The following is a 7,500-nucleotide window of genomic DNA, read 5'->3' on the forward strand; positions in this document are numbered from 1 at the left end:
CTCGGCCGGCACGACCCTCCGAATTCGTCCCCTCGCGTCTCCCCGCCGCGGGACTTTGTCAGAAAATCATTCGGGCAAGGTTTCGATTCGGCGGCCCGAGCACCGGTAGTCAGCCCGTATATGCTGCCCCTCGGTCGGCTTGGGCCTGCGGATACGTCCCGCTGACTGACTTCCGCCATTGGGAATTCGTCCGAAAATCCATACGGGCGACCTTGGGAAGCGTGCGGAAATACCGCCGCGCGGCCCGGGTTAACGAAGTGGGGAGGCCCGTAACGCCCGTCGACCACTCCTAAGTGGTCGAGAAAAACGCCTCCCCGTAAATCTCCGGAAACCCCGCCAATGCCCCCGTACAGAAATTGCATGTGTCAAAGGGGCGGCCGTATCTGACCCCGGCTGCCGAGCCTCTGGAACTCCTGCCCGGCTACGACCCTCAAATCCGACCCGCATCCAGACTTCCGGAGCGGACTCAGTTAACGAATTGCCACCGGGCAACTGGTTAACCGGCAGTTCTCGGACGGCTCGTTAGCCGTGCCGACCGACCCCCCCGGCCGTGCGGTGGAGCAAGACAACAGTCCCCGGGCGGGCAATCGAGTTCCCGACCGGGCCCTGGCAGATCGTTAACCGGCCCGACCGGGACAAGTCGTTAACCAACTTCGGCGTGACAAATGGTTAACCGGCCCGGCCGGGACAAGTCGTTAACCAACTTCGGCGTGACAAATGGTTAACCGGCCCGGCCCGGACAAGTCGTTAACCGACGTCGGCGTGACAAATGGTTAACCGGCCGGGCCGGGACAAGTCGTTAACCAGACCCGAGCCGGCACTTCGGTAACCGACCGGGTCCGGTGCTGTCATGCAGAACAGGACAGAGACTTAGGCAGCGGCCCGGCGCGGACAGTTCTTCCGTTCGCCGGCTCGGTGACAATTGGTTAACCGACCGGGCTCAGGCAAATCGTTAACCGACGTCGGCGTGACAAATGGTTAACCGGCTCGGCCGGGACAAGTCGTTAACCAACTTCGGCGTGACAAATGGTTAACCGGCCCGGCCGGGACAAGTCGTTAACCAGACCCCAGCAGGCACTGCGGTAACCGACCGGGTCCGGTGCTGACATGCAGAACAGGACAAAGACTTGGGCAGCGGCCCGGCGCGGACAGTTCTTCCGTTCGCCGGCTCGGTGACAATTGGTTAACCGACCGGGCTCAGGCAAATCGTTAACCGACGTCGGCGAGACAAATGGTTAACCGGCTCGGCCGGGACAAGTCGTTAACCAACTTCGGCGTGACAAATGGTTAACCGGCCCGGCCGGGACAAGTCGTTAACCAGACCCCAGCAGGCACTGCGGTAACCGACCGGGTCCGGTGCTGACATGCAGAACAGGACAAAGACTTGGGCAGCGGCCCGGCGCGGACAGTTCTTCCGTTCGCCGGCTCGGTGACAATTGGTTAACCGACCGGGCTCAGGCAAATCGTTAACCGACGTCGGCGAGACAAATGGTTAACCGGCTCGGCCGGGACAAGTCGTTAACCAACTTCGGCGTGACAAATGGTTAACCGGCCCGGCCGGGACAAGTCGTTAACCAGACCCCAGCCGGCACTGCGGTAACCGACCGGGTCCGGTGCTGACATGCAGAACAGGACAGAGACTTAGGCAGCGGCCCGGCGCGGACAGTTCTTCCGTTCGCCGGCTCGTGACAATTGGTTAACCGACCGGGCTCAGGCAAATCGTTAACCGACTTCGGCGAGACAAATGGTTAACCGGCTCGGCCGGGACAAGTCGTTAACCAACTTCGGCGTGACAAATGGTTAACCGGCCCGGCCGGGACAAGTCGTTAACCAGACCCCAGCCGGCACTGCGGTAACCGACCGGGTCCGGTGCTGACATGCAGAACAGGACAGAGACTTAGGCAGCGGCCCGGCGCGGACAGTTCTTCCGTTCGCCGGCTCGTGACAATTGGTTAACCGACCGGGCTCAGGCAAATCGTTAACCGACTTCGGCGAGACAAATGGTTAACCGGCTCGGCCGGGACAAGTCGTTAACCAACTTCGGCGTGACAAATGGTTAACCGGCCCGGCCGGGACAAGTCGTTAACCAGACCCCAGCCGGCACTGCGGTAACCGACCGGGTCCGGTGCTGACATGCAGAACAGGACAGAGACTTAGGCAGCGGCCCGGCGCGGACAGTTCTTCCGTTCGCCGGCTCGTGACAATTGGTTAACCGACCGGGCTCAGGCAAATCGTTAACCGACTTCGGCGAGACAAATGGTTAACCGGCTCGGCCGGGACAAGTCGTTAACCAACTTCGGCGTGACAAATGGTTAACCGGCCCGGCCGGGACAAGTCGTTAACCAGACCCGAGCCGGCACTGCGGTGACCGACCGGGACCGGTGCTGACATGCAGAACAGGACAAAGACTTAGGCAGCGGCCCGGCGCGGACAGTTCTTCCGTTCGCGCCGGCTCGTGACAATTGGTTAACCGGCCCGGCTGGGACAAATCGTTAACCGACGTCGGCGAGACAAATGGTTAACCGGCTCGGCCGGGACAAGTCGTTAACCAACTTCGGCGTGACAAATGGTTAACCGGCCCGGCCGGGACAAGTCGTTAACCAGACCCCAGCAGGCACTGCGGTAACCGACCGGGTCCGGTGCTGACATTCAGAACAGGACAAAGACTTGGGCAGCGGCCCGGCGCGGACCGTTCTTCCGTTCGCCGGCTCGGTGACAATTGGTTAACCGACCGGGCTCAGGCAAATCGTTAACCGACTTCGGCGAGACAAATGGTTAACCGGCCCGGCCGGGACAAGTCGTTAACCAGACCCGAGCCGGCACTGCGGTGACCGACCGGGACCGGTGCTGACATGCAGAACAGGACAAAGACTTAGGCAGCGGCCCGGCGCGGACAGTTCTTCCGTTCGCGCCGGCTCGTGACAATTGGTTAACCGGCCCGGCTGGGACAAATCGTTAACCGACGTCGGCGAGACAAATGGTTAACCGGCTCGGCCGGGACAAGTCGTTAACCAACTTCGGCGTGACAAATGGTTAACCGGCCCGGCCGGGACAAGTCGTTAACCAGACCCCAGCAGGCACTGCGGTAACCGACCGGGTCCGGTGCTGACATGCAGAACAGGACAAAGACTTGGGCAGCGGCCCGGCGCGGACAGTTCTTCCGTTCGCCGGCTCGGTGACAATTGGTTAACCGACCGGGCTCAGGCAAATCGTTAACCGACGTCGGCGAGACAAATGGTTAACCGGCTCGGCCGGGACAAGTCGTTAACCAACTTCGGCGTGACAAATGGTTAACCGGCCCGGCCGGGACAAGTCGTTAACCAGACCCCAGCCGGCACTGCGGTAACCGACCGGGTCCGGTGCTGACATGCAGAACAGGACAGAGACTTAGGCAGCGGCCCGGCGCGGACAGTTCTTCCGTTCGCCGGCTCGTGACAATTGGTTAACCGACCGGGCTCAGGCAAATCGTTAACCGACGTCGGCGAGACAAATGGTTAACCGGCCCGGCCGGGACAAGTCGTTAACCAGTCCCGAGCCGGCTCTGCGGTAACCGACCGGGTCCGGTGCTGACGGGCAGAACAGGACAAAGACTTAGGCAGCAGCCCGGCGCGAACAGTTCTTCCGTTCCCCGGCTCGTGACGATTGGTTAACCGACCTCCGGTCCACCCTCCGAAAGTGCCGCCCCTCGGTCCGAACGTCGCTCCCAACACGTCCCCCGGCTGCTCCCCGCCGCGGGACCTTGTAGGTTTTGAATTCGGCGGAAGCCGTAGTTTTGGCCGAGCGCCATAACACGAGCCCTAGCCCCAGCCCAAGCCCTAACCCATATCCTAGCCCTAGCCCTAACCCTAACCCTAACCCCAGCCGTAACCCTAACCCAGGCCCTAACCCTAACGCTAACCCTAACCCCCGCCCTAACCCTAAACCTAACCCCAGCCCTAACCCTGAACCTAACCCTAACCCTAGACCTAACCCCAGCCCTAACCCTAGCCCTGGCCCTAACCCTAACCCTAAACCTGGCCCGAACCCAATCCCCGGGCGGGCAATCGGTTTGCCCGACCGGGCCCTGGCAAATCGTTAACCAACGTCGGCGAGACAAATCGTTAACCAACGTCGGCGAGACAAGTCGTTAACCAGCCCGGCCGGGACAAGTCGGTAACCAACGTCGGCGAGACAAGTCGTTAACCAACGTCGGCGAGACAAGTCGTTAACCAGCCCGGCCGGGACAAGTCGTTAACCAACCCTAATGCGGCGGGACTTGGAATAATTTCGACGTCTGCCGAGGACTGCGATGGGCGGTGCGATCTCCTGTAGTCCCGACGGAGGAGCCGCCCCTCGGCCGGCACGGCCCTCCGAAGACGTCCCCTCGCGGCCACCCGCCGAGGTATGACGCGTGCGGACCTGCCAGGAGCACAACCCAAACCTTAAAACTAACCCTGGCTATAGCACGAGCCCTAGCCCCAGCCCAAGCCCCAACCCATATCCTAGGCCTAGCCCTGACCCTAGACCCAACCCTAGCCCTAACCCCAGCCCTAACCCTAAAGCTAACCCCCGCCCTAACCCGAGCCCTAGCCCCAACCCGAACGCTAACCCTAACCCTAACCCCAACCCCAACCCTAGCCCTAAACCCAGCCCTAACCCTAAAGCTAACCCCCGCCCTCACCCGAGCCCTAGCCCCAACCCGAACGCTAACCCTAACCCTAACCCCAAACCCAACCCTAACCCTAACCCTAACCCTAGCCCCAGCCCAAGCCCCAACCCATATCCTAGCCCTAGCCCTGACCCTAGCCCCAACCCTAACGCTAACCCTAACCCCAGCCCTAACCCTAACGCTAACCCTAATCCTAACCCCAGCTCTAAGCCTAACCCCCGCCCTAACCCGAGCCCTAACCCCAACCCCGACCCTAACCCTAACCCTGACCCTAACCCTAACCCTAACCCTAACCCTAACCCTAACCCTAACCCTAACCCTAACCCTAACCCTAACCCTAGCCCGAACCCAATCCCCGGGCGGGCAATCGGGTTGCCCGACCGGGCCCTGGCAAATCGTTAACCAACGTCGGCGAGACAAGTCGTTAACCAGCCCGGCCGGGACAAGTCGTTAACCAGCCCGGCCGGGACAAGTCGTTAACCAACGTCGGCGAGACAAGTCGTTAACCAGCCCGGCCGGGACAAGTCGTTAACCAGCCCGGCCGGGACAAGTCGTTAACCAACGTCGGCGAGACAAGTCGTTAACCAGCCCGGCCGGGACAAGTCGTTAACCAACCCTAATGCGGCGGGACTTGGAATAATTTCGACGTCTGCCGAGGACTGCGATGGGCGGTGCGACCTCCTGTAGTCCCGACGGAGGAGCCGCCCCTCGGCCGGCACGACCCTCGGAAGACGTCCCCTCGCGGCAAGCCAGCCGAGGTATGACGCGTGCGGACCTGCCAGGAGCACAACCCAAACCTTAAAACTAACCCTGGCCATAGCACGAGCCCTAGCCCCAGCCCAAGCCCCAACCCATATCCTAGCCCTAGCCCTGACCCTAGCCCCAACCCTAACCCTAACCCCAACCCTAACCCTAACCCCAGCCCTAACCCTAACCCCAGCCCTAACCCTAAAGCTAACCCCAACCCTAACCCTAACCCTAGCCCCAACCCTGACCCTAACCCTAACCCTAGCCCCAACCCTAACCCTAACCCTAACCCTAACCCTAACCCTAACCCTAACCCTAACCCTAACCCTAACCCTAACCCTAACCCTAGCCCGAACCCAATCCCCGGGCGGGCAATCGGGTTGCCCGACCGGGCCCTGGCAAATCGTTAACCAACGTCGGCGAGACAAGTCGTTAACCAGCCCTGCCGGGACAAGTCGTTAACCAACGTCGGCGAGACAAGTCGTTAACCAGCCCGGCCGGGACAAGTCGTTAACCAACCCTAATGCGGCGGGACTTGGAATAATTCCGACGTCTGCCGAGGACTGCGATGGGCGGTGCGACCTCCTGTAGTCCCGACGGAGGAGCCGCCCCTCGGCCGGCACGGCCCTCCGAAGACGCCCCCTCGCGGCAGCCCGCCGAGCTATGGCGCGCGGGGACCTGCCAGGAGCACAACCCAAACCTTAAAACTAACCCTGGCTATAGCACGAGCCCTAGCCCCAGCCCAAGCCCCAACCCATATCCTAGGCCTAGCCCTGACCCTAGACCCAACCCTAGCCCTAACCCCAGCCCTAACCCTAAAGCTAACCCCCGCCCTAACCCGAGCCCTAGCCCCAACCCGAACGCTAACCCTAACCCTAACCCCAACCCCAACCCTAGCCCTAAACCCAGCCCTAACCCTAAAGCTAACCCCCGCCCTCACCCGAGCCCTAGCCCCAACCCGAACGCTAACCCTAACCCTAACCCCAAACCCAACCCTAACCCTAACCCTAACCCTAGCCCCAGCCCAAGCCCCAACCCATATCCTAGCCCTAGCCCTGACCCTAGCCCCAACCCTAACGCTAACCCTAACCCCAGCCCTAACCCTAACGCTAACCCTAATCCTAACCCCAGCTCTAAGCCTAACCCCCGCCCTAACCCGAGCCCTAACCCCAACCCCGACCCTAACCCTAACCCCGACCCTAACCCTAACCCTGACCCTAACCCTAACCCTAACCCTAACCCTAACCCTAACCCTAACCCTAACCCTAACCCTAACCCTAGCCCGAACCCAATCCCCGGGCGGGCAATCGGGTTGCCCGACCGGGCCCTGGCAAATCGTTAACCAACGTCGGCGAGACAAATCGTTAACCAGCCCGGCCGGGACAAGTCGTTAACCAGCCCGGCCGGGACAAGTCGTTAACCAACGTCGGCGAGACAAGTCGTTAACCAGCCCGGCCGGGACAAGTCGTTAACCAGCCCGGCCGGGACAAGTCGTTAACCAACGTCGGCGAGACAAGTCGTTAACCAGCCCGGCCGGGACAAGTCGTTAACCAACGTCGGCGAGACAAGTCGTTAACCAGCCCGGCCGGGACAAGTCGTTAACCAACCCTAATGCGGCGGGACTTGGAATAATTCCGACGTCTGCCGAGGACTGCGATGGGCGGTGCGACCTCCTGTAGTCCCGACGGAGGAGCCGCCCCTCGGCCGGCACGGCCCTCCGAAGACGCCCCCTCGCGGCAGCCCGCCGAGCTATGGCGCGCGGGGACCTGCCAGGAGCACAAGCCAAACCTTAACCCTAACCCTGCCACTAACCCTAACCCTAACCCTGACGCCAGCCCTAACCCTAACACTAGCCCTAACTAACCCTAACCCTCACCCTCACCCTAAAACGCCCAGTCTTTGTAACTGGGCGTACGTCGGTCCCGCAGCGGCGCGCGGCTAATCCGCCCCTGGACCTGCTAGCACCTTCTGCGAATACCGGCGAAGACGCTGACCCAGCCAGCCAGCCAGCCAACGCGCTCGTCTGTGCCGGCACACTGCAGCTCGGCAACCGGGGAGCCCACAGCCAAGCCCTCGCGAGGCTGCTGTAGCTGGCCCACCCACCC

The sequence above is a fragment of the Hypanus sabinus genome, unplaced genomic scaffold, assembly GCF_030144855.1.
Source record: "Hypanus sabinus isolate sHypSab1 unplaced genomic scaffold, sHypSab1.hap1 scaffold_1312, whole genome shotgun sequence".
In the NCBI taxonomy this organism is placed as follows: domain Eukaryota; kingdom Metazoa; phylum Chordata; class Chondrichthyes; order Myliobatiformes; family Dasyatidae; genus Hypanus; species Hypanus sabinus.